Source organism: Cebus imitator, unplaced genomic scaffold (genome assembly GCF_001604975.1).
Source record: "Cebus imitator isolate Cc_AM_T3 unplaced genomic scaffold, Cebus_imitator-1.0 Scaffold6, whole genome shotgun sequence".
NCBI lineage: Eukaryota > Metazoa > Chordata > Mammalia > Primates > Cebidae > Cebus > Cebus imitator.
Window position 1 is genome coordinate 11667958 of NW_016107321.1, and position 15726 is coordinate 11683683.

Consider the following 15726-nt stretch of genomic DNA (forward strand, 5'->3'; position numbering starts at 1 on the left):
CCCCACTCAAAACTCTGCTCCCGCGAGTGGTCCGGTGCCTGAGGCAGCTGGCATGGGCTAGGTCAGAAGGCACCTGCACTGATTCTTAGGAGAAAGGTCTTCTTTCTGGGTGAAGAAATCAATAAAGTAAAGGACGCTTCATAAAGTCCTTCGGGAAGCAAAACTTGCTTAACTTCACACTTTCCTGAACCCCCGCGCAGGGACTGCTTCCTTCGGGACCTGCGGCAGGCAGGCTGCTGCGCCTCACAGACCGGCTCCTGGGTCTTCCGTGCAGCCCAGGACAGCAGCGCGCGGGCTGCGGGCGAGTGGAGTTGCAGGGGCCGGGGCGGAGGGCCGCTGTCACCCAGGGAAGCTCTCGGAGCTCCGGGGCTCCCGCGAAGCTCCGGACTGGCGTCGCCGAAGCAGACAGTCCCGGCCGAGCCCCTCAGCACGGTGGGCGCCCCGCCCAGACGAGCGCGCGGGGCGGGGCGGGGCCGGGGGCCGCCCGCGGAGGGGGCGGGGCCGGGACGCTCGCGGCCGCGCGCCGGGGCTGAGAAGCGGCCCCTCCGGCCGCGCGGGGCGAGGGGCTGCGCCGGCCCGCGGGGCGCATGCGCGCTGCCGAGCGGCCCTCGCTCCCTCCCCGCCCACCCCTCCTTCCTCCCCCTCCCCCTCCCCTGCATCCTCGCCGCTCTCGCTCTCTCCTCGCCCGCTGGGTGTTGAAGTTGGGCGGATGGCAGCAAACCGGCTCCGCTAGAGGACCGAGCCGCCCAGCCCCGTTCCCCCGGACCCATCGGCGCGCTGCCCACACCTCCAGGCGACCGGGTAAGACGCTGCCTCCAAACCGAGCGGTGCTAAGTAAATGACATCAAAATGTCTGCTTTGCACCAATGGATGGATTTTTTTCAAGGTGGGGGGGAGGTGAAGGAAGGAGGGGGCGGAGAGCGCGACAGCCCGTGCCCGGGCGGGGGCGGCTGCGGGGCGCGGGGGTCTCGGCGGCGGTCGCGGCCCCCTGGGCGGGAGCGGGGGCCGCCCCGCGGGTCCGGGAAGTTGAATCCCGCGTCGCTGCCTGGACGCGGTCCGCTCGCCGCCCTCAGCTGCTGCGGGGAACCGGGCGAGTGTCCTGCCCGCCGGCGGACGAACGCTCGGCGGGGTACCGGAGTTCCCGCGGAGAGCCGGGCGCCTGCGGGGGGCGGCCGGGAGGGCCTGGCTGTGGGCGCGGAGACCCCGCAGGGGCGCGAGGGGCTGCGGGTTCTGTGCGGTCGGCTGGGAGCGAGGGGAACGTGCAATCAACAGTGTCCAATGCACCGGTCACCTCGGCTGCTGTGTCTCCTCCCTCGTCTCTCTTCACCTTTGGGAAATGCACGGCTCAGGTGGGGAAGGTGTTCGCGGTAGAGGTTGCAAAAATGAAGCCTTTGAGCAGCGGCGAAATACCGGAGGGGTGTGTGTGGTGTGTGTGTGTGTGTATGTATGTAGGGGGTGGGGGTCTCTTTTGTTCCTTCCCCTCCCCTTAGTGAAAGGAAAGGGAGTCCTGGCGTGTGCGGCGAGGGGTGGATTCCACGGCCACCGAGGGGGCGAGGAGGAGGAACGCCCACCAAACGCGAGCCGCTGCCCGGGTGGGCGCATCAGAGCCTCCCTTGCTGTAGGTGATGATGATCTTTCCGTGACCTATGGAATCAGTTTCATCGCCGCCTCCCCGCCAGCCTCCCTGCTCTCCCTCTTCGAGTGCTGCGGCAGAGGCTGGGTGCAGACGCGGCCGCTTTCTCCTCTTCTCCCTGCCTCTTTGCCTCCCTGAAAAATGCCAGAGGACTCGAGGATGGTTGGGGTCGGAGCTGGCCTCGGAAGCCGCGGATGGGAGCTGCTCCTTGCGAGCCGGAGGCTGCTGGCGTCGCGTCCGGGGCAGCCCGCGCCAGCCTCGGGAGTCCATGGGCTCCGGGGAGAACAAGCCCGTGTCGCCTGGGCACAAAGATGCCCGCGCGCCCGCCCTGCGTTCGGGACCCGCCCTGCGCCCCGTGCCGAGCCCGGGACGCTGGCTCACCTGGGAGAACCCCTGTCCCCCGGGGACGACTGACCCTGGCTCCTGGCAGAACTCTGCTGACCTCCCCTGACCTTTCCATACAAGCATATCTCCTTAAAAGAGTCACTGTAAGATTTGTCTGGAGAACTTCACACGCTTCAGAGTTGTTTCCTTCTTTCTTTCTTTTCTTAAATTGTTTTACAGCGAGATTCTCTCCAGGGTGGGATGGCTTTCCCAAATAATAAAGAGAAATCTTAGTTTGGTTCCCATGTAGAATAAGCAGTTCTGAGGCTGGGTGCCATCTGCATTTCCGGCGTTTATACCAACTGGTTTTCCGGGTGATGAACCCTTCTGAAAATCATTTAATTGAAGACGTGAGAATTGATTTTTATTAGTGCAGTGGAAAATAATGTTTTCCTCCTCGGTTCATAGCTGCTAGACGCTGTGTGTACGATATAATGTGCAAACTGTGAAACATTTAAAGTATATTGTACTTATTTCTAAAGTCTTTTGTATTGAAAGTATTTTCCGAGAAATATACATTATAGCACTCCTATCTAATGAAAAGATGATTTAATACAAATGAATGAGAGGTTTGCCCTCCTCCAGTTGTTACTATTGTTAAGCCATTAATTCTGTTAATGTGAACTAAAACAGTAATGAGCACACTCATGGGAGACTGAATTTATTGACTTGTTTTTATAATCTTTTGAAACCTACACTTAGAGCGACCATGGGAAAGTAGTTTCTTTAGTTTTTGGCAACTAAAAAACAAGTGTTTGTTATTAGAAGAAGATTGGGTGGTATTCTTTATTAAATAAGATAAATCTCCATGGCAATGACACCTGATCTCAGAGCCATGGGCACCCATCCTTCCTCCTGAAACTGTAGTCTGAAAGATTAGGAAACCATCTAATTTACAGAACAAACAACATAAGGTGCCTGTTATGCTGATTGGTTTCAACCCTTTTTACTCTAGTTCCTCAACTACTCCTTGGCGTTTAGTCCCCATGGAAGGGAATTAACAAGGAGGGTTAATTTACTGACCTGTTCATTCTAAGGCAAACAGCATTTCCTTCTCAAATAGGTATCTCTTTGGTTGTAGGGATCTTCCTCTGAGGTTCTAGTTTATTTGAACTCATCATATTTAAGGTCTAACTTCATTATCATTCCTATGAACTTTTTATACTTTTGCATAATAATAATAATAAAACTTCCTTAACCTTTCCTACCATGAGGGCCAACGTCTTTGAAGAAAAGGAGAAACATATTCTTACCCATTTTATCTTTTTGTAACAGCCAAGCAAAAGTGAAAATTTTAAATCTGAATTGATACAAATTCTGGTTGCCTTACAGAGTAAAGTCTAAGAAAGAATTTACTTGTTAATCTAAAGGTGTAGAGATAATTGCCTTTGTGTCAGAAGTCCATTTGCTGAAATACGGGCTTTCTTGGAAAAGGAAGATAGGCATGGGTGATGAGGTACCATGCTAAGAGGGCTGGGAATCCATTCAACCACATTTCTGCTGACAACCCTGTTTCTGATACTCTCCAGCTCTCCTTACTTAACACTGAAAATACTGCATTAAGGAGATGGGCAAATCGAAGGACCACTATATACCCAGAGGATGAGAATAATGCTATGTGATATTAAAAGCATTTTATTTCACCTGATTGCTATAGAGTGTAAGTGTGAATGCATTGTGGAGGCTTAAAATTATATGACATTTCCGAGGGAGTATCATGGGTGCTCAGACAAATACATTTTTATAGAAAACCTTAAAAAAATCCTTTGCTATAGGTAAGTAGGTAGCCAAGACTTTCAATGTGAGTTTGATGGATACTCCCACCTTCCTTCTCTCCCCATCCACACTTATCTCTGAAAAAAAGACACTTTTTTAACTTCCAAAGAAATTTGTTTAGACTATTATTTCTGCCATTATGCCAGCACCTATATATACTATACAGTATCTGGCAAGGGCAGGTGTAAAATAATTTTTCCTAAATTAATAAATTTTTCACAGTCAACCTGGCTCACAAAAGTCTTCCAAGATAAGAATTGCATTTTTAAAATTAGCACTTATGCCGTTTACCAAGTACTCTAGTTGCGCTCCTAAAAATCACGTTTATAGTCTTACATCTTTGGAGGAAGTAATTTTCAGAATTGTCATTTTGAGAATATGTATGTGTTTAATACAATTATATTACTGATTTGTTTCCCAATTTTAAAAGCAATATTTGCTTGTTTTAGATCCCTATTACACAAAATTACCTGTGGGCTGATATGGATATGATGAGCACTAATTTTGAGTCAAGCTGGCCTTAGCTTGTGTTGTGGCTCCTCCCTTTAATAACTTAATTGCTGTAGGCAAGTTACTAATCTCTCTGAGCTTCAGTTTCCTCAGATATACAAAAGGGATAAAAGAAGAATGCAAACATAAATACAATGCAATATATATGAAGTACTGAACATGGTGCCTGGCATGTACTGAGTGCTTATGATTATCTCAATACCTAAAGAACTGCTACTGAAAACACCGGATAGTTTGCCACAGGTTTATTTCCTTTATATAAATGTACCCTTGTCTTAAGAATTTGAATCATAATTGGCTGGGCACAGTGGCTCACGCCTGTAATTCCAGCACTTCGGGAGACTGAGGCAGGTGGATCACCTGAGGTCAGGAGTTTGAAACCAGCCTGGCCAACATGGTGTAATCCTGTGTATGCTAAAAATACAAAAATTAGCCAGGCGTGGTGGTAAGTGTCTATAGTCCCAGCTACTCAGGAGGCTGAGGCAGGAGAATCACTTGAACCTGGGAAATGGATGTTGCAGTGAGCTGAGATCTTACCTCTGCACTCCAGCCTGGGTGACAGAGCAAGACTCTGTTTCAAAAAAAAAAAAAAAAAAAAAGAATTAGAATCATATTATAGAACAGGGGTCCCCAACCCCTGGGCTATATAGATGGGTACCAGCCCATGACCTGTTAGGAACCCAGCAGCACATCAGGAGGTGAGTGGCTGGTAAGTGAGCATTACCTCCTGAGCTCCTCCTCTGGTCAGATCAGCGGCTGGCATTAGATTCTCATAGAAATGTGACCCCTATTGTGAACTGTGCACACAAGGAATCGAGGTTGTGCACTCCTTATGAGAATCTAATGCCTGATGAGCTGACGTTGAACAGTTTCATTCCAAACTATTCTTCCACCCCACTGCCATCCATGGAAAAATTGTCTTCGACAAAACTGGTCCCTGGTGCCAAAAAGGTTAGGATGGCTGTTTTAGAACTTCATACTTCTAAATAAAAGTTAACATTCCTTTGTTGCTGTTTCTTAAGAAACTAAAATTGATATTTTTTATGTGATTTGGTGACTGAAAAATAATTCACCTTATGGATGTCTTTAGCCATTCTTTTACCTTTGGTTTTTGATCTTATACTTAAATTTTGTGTGTGTATCTCTATTGCAGTTTCTCCTTTGGGCTCAATGCTTAGAACAGCCAGTTCATGCCAACATAATGCCATTCTTTAAAAATCTTTGCTAACTTGATAGGTGAAAATAACATTTTTCAAACTTTTATTTCTTTGGCTACCAATAAGACTGATTACTTTTTGACATGCTGATAAGCAGTTTTTGTCTTTGAGAATGGCTTGTTCAAGTCTTTAGCCTGTGTTTCCCCTGCTGTACTGGTACATTTTTCTTATTTGTTTGACTACTAATGTTAATTTTTTAAAAGGCAAAAGCAAACAAAGAAAGAAAATGCTTAGTGACAAAGACTCCAAGTGGCAAAGACTACAAAGATCACTGCGGCTAAACCAGAAAGGCTGGATCCGCCAGGGTATCAGGGCTCCCAGGGTATTCATCACATATTGCTACCCTGCCTGAGTTTTCCAACTTTTACAGTTTTGTTCAGAAGTCCTGAATCAGTAAACAGTTTGCTCACAAGCACCTTACTATGAGAAGCTTGTGCCTGAAGAGTTCCCAGATGGTCATGGATTGTTTTTGCCAGGTGCCAATGTTTTATGCAAGAACTTTCGAGTTTTTCTGAGATAAAAGGGTTGAAAGGAAAGATGGGAGTAGATGGAGATCCTAGGGATATTCATTGTGATTTCTCATCAGAATGAAATCAGTGAAGCTTAGTTATAAAACCATGTCAGGTTAGAATCATATCTTACCTCAACTTTTAAGTGCTAGGTGAAATTTAAATACGTTAAAAGTAAGAATTTAATCTGTTAGCTTAATTAGTTCTGTATCTGTGATGTTTCACGTGATTCGGTGGCCTTGTAAGCTCCTGTTTTTGACTTTTTAAGTTCTATAACTTTTGACAAATTTGGTTTCAAAAGTTGAATTATCTAGCTTGGAAAATCTATAATGTCCTTAGGTATTAAACTATTTAGAAAGTATAAATGTTTTCATTTTGTTTTTTGAGATAGGGTCTCATTCTCTCACCCAGGCTGGAGTGCAGTGGCTCAATCATGGCTTACTGTAGCCTCAACCTCCCTGGGTTCAGGTGATCTCCCACCTCAGCCTCCCAAATAGCTGGGACTACAGGTGTGTACCAGGACACCAGGCTAATTTTTGTATTATTTGTAGAGATGGGATTTTGCCATGTTGCCCAGGCTGGTCTTGAACTCCTGGGCTCAAGTGATCCACACACCTCAGCCTCCCAAAATGCTAGGATTACAGGCTTGAGCCACTGTGCCCAGCTGAAAGTGTAAAATTTTATAATCATCAGTGGTACCATTTTATCAGATACAGTAAAAACTGAATAATTCAGAATTTATAGTGATGGGAGGTCCCTATAGGAGAAGCAATGATCTATGGTGGAAAATAAAATCTACTTCAGATAGAAATGGATTTGAATTTTTACTCTACTATTTATTAGATGTACAGGCTTTTTCATGAAATTATAGAAGTATTTCATACTTAGTATTCTAGCATGAGTAATAAATATATAAAATCTCTGAATTTCTTAAGCTTTGTATGTGAGATTTAAAAAAATTCCCTGTGTGAGTAAATATAATTCTATTGTAGACAATGATGTGGTTCACAAAGCAAATATTTACTTCCTTATCTTGGGTCACAAGCCTTTCACAGTACAGTACTGCTGATTGGCTGTTGAAATACACAGGTTATAATTCAAGAGCCATGGCATTACAGTAAAACAGACATAGCCTGGGGGAAATTACAACATAAATGAAATGAGCAGGTGAGTGTTTATTTCATTTTTAAAATTATCTTGAATCTTCCCAATAGCATAGTGAGTTAAATCCAGTGAAAACTCATTTGTGAAAGTTATCACTTTCTCTATTTCCTGTCTCTGTAAAAGGTGGGAGCCTGGCTTTTGGTGTATTTATGAGAAGTCATGTAATCTTGAGATTTTATTAGGCAATTTTGGCTCTTGGTAGACCACCCTATGTCCATGGCCAATTACCCTAAAGTCTCCTCTATTTTTCAGGATTTAATTAATCAAAATCAGTAAATATTTGAAAGTTTGCTATTTGAAAAGCAGCAGTCCATATGATTTGATTCATATGAGGTAAAAAAAAAAAAAAAAAAAAAAAAAAAAAGCTTATGGAAAATTGCCCTTAAAAGAAGGAGACTTTAAAAGCAGAGAATATAATTTGGTGGAAAGAGCCAGATTTTAGATTCAAATAACCAGAGATGTAGCCTTCACTTCTTTGAGCCTTAGTATCATGATCTGTAAAACTGAAGACAGTTTAAGAATGTTAAAGGATTAAATTATGTCTATAAAATCCATCATGTATTGGTACTCAGTATGAAAGTGTTAAGTATTGTACTAGAGTTAATAAATCAAAATAGATAAAAGAAACATTGTGTAAACAGTAAGTGCTTGAGGGGTTTTAATTTCTTGCCAGTATTTATCTTAACTAATTGGTCCTTATTGATGTTGAGGTTGTTCTCCATGTATTTCCCGTGTTATCCTTTCCTGACTAGTTTGTTTCACCAACCTGTTTATAAACATATTTGAGCACCTACTATGTGCCAGGCTCTGTGATATTTTTTGGCTCCTTTCCAGAAGGTGTACATAGATAAGCTTCTTCAACTTATTTTTCTTTTTTCTTTTTTTTTTTTTTTGCTTTGAGCTTTGGACAAATTTATTGAAACATACAGGGTGTTAGCAGAGAAATCATTCCATGGTGTATTACATTTGGCCACTACCTTGAATATATAATTTAAAAATTATAAATATATATTTCACCACTAAGCCTTTGGCCAAAAATACGTCATTTAGCACATCTTTAAAGATCAGTAAGAAATGGATTTGGGACATTAAAAAGATCAAGTCACTGAATTAAACAGCAGCAACCACCACTAATCTAGAACCCCATAGTGCTGAAGGTAGAGGTGTCTGTGCAGAGCTAGTCATGTGTTACAGCAATCAGAAGAGACGGGACTTATTTTTCTTTTATCTGGTGAATACTGGTCATTCTAAGCTTTGAAGTCATAGCTAAATACAACATGGGAGCAAGAAGCAAAGATTTCCTTAGGGTTTAGCAATAGACTAATCGATCTCAACATTGAGGAGCCTAGTCTACCACTAATGTTCAAGAAAGCTGCTAAGCAGAGACTCAGAGATAAGGGGAAGAAAAGCAGGAAGTGGCTCTGTTGGTGGTTTTATTTAACAACTTCCACTGTAATATCAAAACAACCAAAGACTGTGGGCTTAACCCTTTTCGTGAACCTACCCCAGCACCCAATTCTTTCTCATTGAAATAAAGAAAATGTGTACATACAGCTATACTATGCCTTTCCCCCCACCACTTATAGGCTATCCTGGGTAGGGTAATCATTGTAATATAATGTAAGATATTCTAAAACGCTGGGTATAGGGGATGAGCGAAGGAGGAAGGAGACTGAGATCCCTGCACTTCTTCAGGGTCCACATTTCCTATGCACTAGCAATATTTTAGACTTTTTCCTGATACTGTTGCAGTTCCATCTTTGATTACAATCAGTTTGCAATACACCAGAGTTGACCAAAAACCCAGAGTTCTCAGTTTGGATGAAAAAAAAAATACATTTAATTTTGAGGAAGAAAACCATCTTCAATATCAACTTGTTGAAATCACTAGGGCAATTTCTAAATCTTGCAATTAGCTTCACGCTGATCTAGAAAGATTTTATAAGATTTATAAGATCAGAGTGAAGACTTCAAACCTTTTCTAGAAATATGGCAAGAATATACAGTTAATATGACTAACTATGGAAATGAAAGATATTAACATTATGAATGAATTAACTTGAAGGTAACTGTCAGCCACTAAATTTAACATGCTTGTCATTAAACCTTTGGCTGGGCTGTTAGTAAGTAAAAATGTATGCTCATGTAAGATTTGAGCCTATTTCTTTCTCGATTTATTTCTACTCAGCACTATCATACAGTATTTTACCTGTGACCTATGAGTTTAGTATGATCAAGACTCACTAGATTAAAGCAAAGGAAAACAATTATGTTTTATTAGGACACTAAGGCATAGACATGCTATAAAGCAATATAATGACCTATTTAATTTACAAACTGTTATGATTAACTGAATACTGTATTGTGAATTGGAGTATTAAATACTCCAGTGTAAATTGGAGTAAAATGCTTCATGAATTGGAATACTAGTATTTTCTCTAGCTACTGTTTGAGGCTTGACATTTGATTTTCTCCTCTCTCTCTTCTTGTTATTATTGTTATTAGTATGTCTAAATAGATAAATTGAGGAGAAAGGAGTATCTTTGCTTTTTGTACATCTAATAGTTCACAGAAAAATTGGTGTTTACCCTTGTTTTATATAATTTTAAGATATTCACATAATTTTGTTGCCTGAAATTTAAAACATATCAGGAGCTCAAATGTTCAGTCTGTCAGGAAAAAAACAAAAACCTTACTGCCATTTTCTTCTGGTAGTCGGGAATAATCTGCCATGATTGTGATTTCTGTGCTAGTTTATGAGTAAGTAATATTGGCAGTTTTGACTCATGCTATTGGAGTCTATGTTTTCTTCATCTACTCAAGTCCATAACGTCAATTTTCACTGATGAAGAAACATTTTAGACTAAATTACTTTTAGTAAATTCAATGTCTAATGACCCACCTATGTTTATATAAATGATGGATTTAGTTGAAAATTACATTTACTTATCATTTTAAATACTGAAAACCAATTGATAGAGAAATCCTTCCCACACTAGAATTATCTTCAAAATGTAACATTTTGTAAAGATGATTTTATGTGTCAGTATATGTATTTATGTGTGTTTCCCCTTTTATTCATGGGATGCAACTGACATGATACCTGTGTAATCATAGCCAAATATTCAGGAAGAAAAAATGCATTCTTTAGAAAAGACGGGGAGGCACCAATGAGATGAGAAGGAGAGTCAAGTAAAAAGCAGGAAGCCTGGGCTCAGAAAACAAGACAATAAGTTAAAAACTCATTATGTCTTAAAGTATAATATCATTCAATACATTATTATGTAACTCTGCTATATTATGTAACCACTTCCAGTTTCATGAATTCATGTGACCTAATCTTAAGAAGGTAACTTTTTTCCCATTAATTCAGTAATTTCATTGACTGAACATCTGAGTAATGCAAGTAGGGTTTCATAAGGTAGAATTCCATTAAATAAATGTTAATTCCAGGAAGAAAAAAATGTGAAGCACTTTTCTTGACCTAACATAGGTTATGTTAAATAGTTTAAAATTCTCGTAGGTGATACTGAAATTCAATCATATTGATAAAGAATCCATTCCCAACTTTTTTTTCTAAATGCAACTATTTTAAGTACATTGTATATAAAATCAATTTTATCTTTGCGATGTAAAGATCCTTATGTCTTGTTTCAAAATACTAGCAGTGAATAAATGTGTATGATAAGCTTTTTTTTTATTGAGCAACAGGGCATTGCAGTGACTTAATATCTAAAATATTTATTAAGACTTTGGGGGAGTGACAAGTGAGCTTGGAAAAGGTTGTCTGCCCATTGCCACTGAGATTATTTTCAAGAGAATGTAGATTTATGGCTTAGTAGGATCACTGAATGTAGTTACTCAGTCAGGCAGCCAGTTGCAACCAAAATCAACTTTGGCACTTGGTGTGCTGGCTTCTGACCATTAGCCTCAAGAAAGTCCTAGTCTGGTTAGATTTCAGGGAAAAAGAAAGAAGTTGTGTGCCTGAAAGTAGAGTTCAGAGGGTACAATCTAAAAAAAGAAAAGTCTTTCTGTGCATTGGTAAATGCAGCCTGTGTGGGCCTGAATTTCCAAGTGTTTGCATTAGATTTCTAAGTTTTCTTCCGTTTCTGNTTGGCACTTGGTGTGCTGGCTTCTGACCATTAGCCTCAAGAAAGTCCTAGTCTGGTTAGATTTCAGGGAAAAAGAAAGAAGTTGTGTGCCTGAAATTAGAGACAGGCAGTGACAAAGGAAAGAAAGAAAAGTCTTTCTGTGCATTGGTAAATGCAGCCTGTGTGGGCCTGAATTTCCAAGTGTTTGCATTAGATTTCTAAGTTTTCTTCCGTTTCTGCTACTCATCAATTTTACGTCTTCTGTTTCCTACCTCCTTATTCTTAATTAATGTGCTGTGTAATTCAGTCCCTACTGTGTACCTAAGAATAGCAAAATTAAAAAAGACATGGCCAAGTCTGAGGGAGCCTAAAGAATAAAGAGATAAGATCTACATGTAAATGTCTATTATTATTATATTCTATGAGAGAACTAAAATGTTGTGAGAGCTCAGCAGCGTAAAAGTAATTTTAAATGGCTAAACCAGGATCTGGCAAAAGTGTCATAGAGGTTGTGACATTTTCTCGGATTATTGAAAGATAGAATTTTGACAGACAAAGACAGGTTTCCAGGCTCAAAGACAATGTAAATAAAGATAGATGCAGAATCAGGAAAATCAAAACCATTTTGTGGCACAGTGTTTCGAAAGCATACAGTACTCACAGGAAATCATGAGACGATAAGGCTAAAAAAGAACACATATATGGGCAGCTGTTAATATCAGAGTGAAAAGGTGGAATTTTCATTGCCAGGCAAAGAGTGCGGCTGAAGCTTCTAAGCAGGGGATTACAGGGTAGGAGCTGTGCTATGGGACAGGCACTTCATCAGTCCATGCAGGGGGGTGGTGAAGGGAAGTGGGAACACCACAGTTTCAGCTGTCCGGGTGAGAGGAGAAGAGGAGGCCTAACCTGAGAAACAGCGAAGGGCCCAGTCTATGGGAAGATGATGATGTGAGAAAATATTTGAGTCAGAACCTTCAAGACTTGATCAACAAAAAGATCTAGGAGATGTAAGAGGAGGTGTAAAGCTGTCAGGGAGCATTTTAACCTACGAGTCTGGGAAATAAAGATGTCGTAAGACATGGAAAAGTCAAACTGATGAAGAAGTTAGTGAGGAAATGAATTGAATTCAGTCTGGGAAATAGTTTGGCATACCCATAAGAATTCTCAAAGGATGTTCAGCACGCCATTGATTAAAAAGCCTTAGGGATATCAGTTGATTAAATAGGAAGCAACAAGTATGCTCTTAGGCTACATCAGTAGAGCCAGATAGTATCAGAATGAATGGTGATCATTATATTCTGTTCTTCGTATCCAAGTCACAATTGCAATGTTATTTTGAGTTTATCCTGAACACCATGGTTAGAGGTCAAGAATAACAAAAATTATTTTGTTACAAAGCAGAATAATTTGTATGAGACATGGTTGGAGGAATTTGTACTTCCTTTTCTTTTTTTTCTTTTCTTTTTTTTTTTGAGACAGAGTTTCACTCTTGTTGCCCAAGTTGGAGTGCAATGGCATGATCTCGGCTTACGTCAACTTCTGCCAGCCCAGTTCAAGCTATTCGCCTGCCTCAGCCTCCTGAGTTGCTGGGATTACAGGCATGCACCACTATGTCCGGCTAATTTTGTATTTTTAGACGAGATGGTGTTTCTCCATGTTGGTCAGGCTGGTCTTGAACTCCTGACCTCAGGTGATCCACCCACCTCGGCCTCCCAAAGTGCTGGGATTACAGGCATGAGCCATTGCACCCAGCTAGAATTTGTACTTTCTTAACCTGGAAGACAGTGGTTTCCCTGAAAGATATGTGTGTTTCACCATTTGGAGAAAAGCCGTGGGAAAAGATTAGATATTCTAAATTGCCCCAATGATATAATGAAAATAAAGCCACCTGGCAGAGTTGTAGAGAGATAATATGTGCAGTGCCCCTGGAACACATTTCATATTGAATGTGTCTTAGCTCTTACTGTTACCTTAGGAATAGCATTAGAATCAGTGGACACACATCACGGAGATGTGGCCATCCTATTGGAAATAAATTTTAAGAGTCATAGCCAGCTGGTTAGGTGAGCTGCCTTGAAGGGTAGCAAATTTACTGTCACTGAAAAAACGTGAGGTAGACAAATACTTGGCAGAGTTGTCATGGACGAGATTCCATGATTGGGAGTATGAGTGAACTACAAGGCCTCATTCTAACTCTGAGGTCCAGATGATACCAGGTAATTTGGACTGCATACCCAAGGGAATGACTAGAGCTGCAAATAAAACTTGAAAGTCTTTTACATCCAGGTAACAATAGTAGAAAAGTGTTAAAGGCAAAAGAGCAGAAATCAGGTGAGCTTAGAATAGAATCCTGGAGCTTGTCTGCATGAATGAACATATGGAAAAAGAAGGAAATTATACATACATGCACACATACGTGTATACATGCATACATTCACATATATACACACACACATTCGTACATAAGATGAGAATAAAAATGTGTTATAAAGATCATGAAGATACTATAATATGCCATAAAACTGAGGTTGTGGAGACTTTTATCCAGTTTTATTCATATTAATATTAATCTTCCACCAAAGATTAGAAAAAATTTAAGAAAGAAGATCAGCTGAATTATGATATGTGGCAGAAAGGGTGAGATCAAGACCAGGATGACACATCAGATTCTGGAATGAGGAAGTTACTTGTGATTGTCTAGAAATCACTTGTGATTAATGATTTATACTTCATCTATTTCCAGAAAGTTTGAGGCAGCTTAAATAAAAGCACTTTCACACAAGGCAGTAAAAATAAAACAAGATAAAGATAAGAAACCACAAAGAGAAATAAATGGGTGAAATAGTGAATGTACCACAAAACCTGGATAAGATTGTTATTGTAAGAGGAATACTACATTTTAGCTTTGTGGTTCCTGGCAGCCAAAATAAAAGGGTAACAGGAAAGATTACCTATGATTTATTTGTTAAGGAAGGAAAACAGATCTTTAGAAGAATTTTTGTTTCCTGGCATGAAATTCTGTGATGAGTATATCCCATGGATTCTTAGATAAGAGACAATGACATATTAGACAACATGGTCAACAGTGGTTCTGCTGAAGATGCAGGTTTGCTTTAAATTGCTGTTTCTTCTTTAAGCCCTTGAAGGTCAAGTGTGCAATATTAAGATAAGGTCTGTAAAAGCCAATAAGGCAGTGATATCTCTTGTGGGTGTAGACTAGTTGGGCATCTGAATATTCCTGGGTGTGAAAAATCAGCATAAGAGAGCATTTGAGAAAAATCAGCATAAGAGAAATCATCTCCCAGAGAGGAGATGCAAGGATAGTTCCATGAATGTGAAGAGAGAGAGCACCAAGTACCGTGCAACCTCAGTTCCTTGACACTTGCCACTCCCTCTGCTTATTAGCAGAGTCTTTCTCATCATTCAAGTTTCCATTCAAATGTCACTGCTTCAAAGAGACCCTAAGGACTGTCTTCCTAATGTGGTCCCTTCTTCATTCCTCCTCATAAATGGCACTCTCTAACAATAATCTGTTCTATTTAATAGCATTTACTGCTCTGCTAAATTATTTTATTTATTATTAGTCTCCCTCATTCCAGAAACTAGAATGTAAGCTAGTACACCAAGCAGTGCCAGAGGTTGATATGAAGGAATGAATGTTTTATGAATGGGAAAGAACTCACCTCAGTACTGATGTGATAAAAAATAGAATGGTAGCATTGGGCATGGAGTAAATAATTCCCAAAATGTTAGCTGAGAAGATGAGGATAATTACAATGAGGACATAATTTTATCCTGCGAATTTCAGGAACATTGGGGTTAGAGGAGGAGCACATATTCTCTGTATACTTTCCTGTCCACTTACAAGGTGCAGGGGTACCAATGTGAATGGTAAATTCATGAATATTCATTGATCATGATTATAAGGGGTGGAGCCTAAGTGGGAAAACTACAAAGAGTCCTATATTATGGCAAACCCCTTTTCCTCTCATATTAGATGAGATTGTTTGATAGTGTCTGATATGGTTAGGCTTTGTGTCCCCACCCAAATTTTATCTTGATTTGTAATTCCCATAAACCCCACATGTCTAGGAAGAGGTGGGAGGTGATTGGATCATGGGAGTGGTTTTCCCCATGCTGTTCTAGTTATAGTGAGTGAGTTCTCACAAGATCTAATGGTTTTATAAGAGGCTCTTCCCACTTTGCTCTGCTGCTTCTCTCTTTTGCGACCATGTGAGAAAGTCCAAGCTTTGTTCCCCTTCACCTATTGCCATGATTGTAAGTTTCCTGAGGCCTCCCAGCCATGTGGAACTGTGAGTCAATTAAACCTCCTTCCTTTAAAAATTACCCAGTCTGGCTGGGCGCAGTGGCTCAAGACTGTAATCCCAGCACTTTGGGAGGCCGAGGCGGGTGGATCACGAGGTCAAGAGATAGAGACCATC

At 41.1% G+C, this 15726-nt stretch overlaps 1 protein-coding gene across 1 annotated transcript in view; it reads left to right on the plus strand.

Moving 5' to 3' along the window:
* The first annotated feature begins 634 nt into the window (after positions 1–634).
* RGS17 (regulator of G protein signaling 17) overlaps positions 635–15726 on the plus strand; it is a 118751-nt gene continuing 103659 nt past the window's right edge. The window contains exon 1 of the mRNA XM_017538952.2: positions 635–801. The gene's annotated coding sequence lies outside the window, so the exon portion shown is untranslated. The remainder of the gene's footprint in view (positions 802–15726) is intronic.